Consider the following 1617-nt stretch of genomic DNA (forward strand, 5'->3'; position numbering starts at 1 on the left):
GCGTCGACGGCGTGCCGGCAGCAGCGCGAGGGCGGGAGCTTTACGGGCCCACGAGGGCTCGGTCGGGCTTTTTCGGTAGAAGACATACAACAGTTAAGTTTACAGTGTTACAACTTACAGGGCCACTAGGGGTGACTCAGACACCGGACCCATGCCTTGGTCAGGGCGTTTTAGTCTGGTTTCCTGGGTCTATGCATTACAACTTAAAATTACGTGCAAACTGAGCAGAGTTTTTACCCGTGGCAGCGAATACGAGATCAAATCACCGTTTTGAAGAGCAAGGCGATGAAGAAAGTTGGACATCCATCCCACATCCGGGAACGCCTTGATTTTCACTTTCAGTGTAATTTTATTGAAATCAGAGGAGACCGGTCAACCCTCGGCCCTAACGAATCGCGTCGTCTCTGCCTAAAGTGTTGTTCGTTGTGCTGCTCTCTCTTTCACACACAAAAAATTGACCGATTCAACACCTAGCTGTCATGATGTGGTTCACCGTTGACACACACACCGGAACGCTGAGTTTCTAGAAGAAAAAAAAGAACAATGAGTTTCTAGAAGCGAAAAGGAACAGTGAGTTCATAGAAGCAAAAAAAAAAAAGAACAATCCTACAATAATCCACTTGCATGTTAGCGAGCGTCATCCCTCTTGTCATCATTACAGTCAAACAATGTTCTTCTAGTACATGAGCGCCATATACTCTGCTATCAAACAACAATAATGAGCTTAGCTAACTTTTTTTTTTGCGGGGGAAGCTTAAGTAACAAACTAACGAGACATCTTCATTAATGAATCCAACATTTAAGCTGACAACGCCAGCAGTTTTCCAGATCAGAATAATCTTCCAAGCAAACCCCAGCGCCGTCAACCTCAGCAGGCATTTGTTTATTGAGCAGGCCTCTGTTTGACCTGGAATCCATTTCCATACATGAACCGGTAAGTACTAGTCTACGCACTCAGACTGGCGGCGTCGTCAGCTCGCGTTGGCGTCGCAACATATAAAGCTCGGGCGAGACGAGTAGGAGGAGGAGGTCAGACGTGCAGTGCAGAGCTGTATTAGACAAGCAACAAGAAGCAGCCGAGACTCACTGGATCCTGTCGAGATCGTTAATTCAGTCAGCTTGGATTGGTTTCATGGCGCGCGAGAAGGTGGCCGAGTGAATACGGAAGCGTACCATGCCGAGGAAGTCGGCGGCCAGGCGCCAGAGCAAGGAGAGCGGTGCGTCCGAGCCGATACTGCCGAGCGAGGCGGCGCCGAAGAGCTGGAGCAGCTCCAGCGGGGCGCCTAGCGGGAGGGGGGGCGGTGCCAGTACTGGAGAGCACTCGAAGTCCCGGGCGAGCGCCTTCTTGTCGGCGCTTTTGCAGCGGCGGTCGCGCGTGAACGTGCTGGCCGTGCTGTGGGAGCAGGTGGTGTACCACATGATGTGGCTGGTGGAGTCCGTGGTGGTGGTTGGAAGGCTCTGCTTCTTCCTCATGCGCTTCGGCTTCAAGCAGCTCTGAGTCCATTTCTCCCATTTCCGCCATGGCGTTGAGGGTGGAGAAGCAGGTTGCGTTGACTGGTTTCACCTTTATTTTTCTTTATTTTGTGCAGACTCGTTTGCCCTTTTTCCGAGGCGTTC

The 1617-nt window shown here is 51.3% G+C and overlaps 1 pseudogene; it reads left to right on the forward strand.

The window, feature by feature from the left end:
- Positions 1–1132: 1132 nt before the first annotated feature.
- Positions 1133–1498, forward strand: LOC119319299 (annotated as a pseudogene).
- The last annotated feature ends 119 nt before the right edge of the window (positions 1499–1617 follow it).

The sequence above is a fragment of the Triticum dicoccoides genome, chromosome 6A (assembly GCF_002162155.2).
Source record: "Triticum dicoccoides isolate Atlit2015 ecotype Zavitan chromosome 6A, WEW_v2.0, whole genome shotgun sequence".
In the NCBI taxonomy this organism is placed as follows: Eukaryota; Viridiplantae; Streptophyta; class Magnoliopsida; order Poales; family Poaceae; genus Triticum; species Triticum dicoccoides.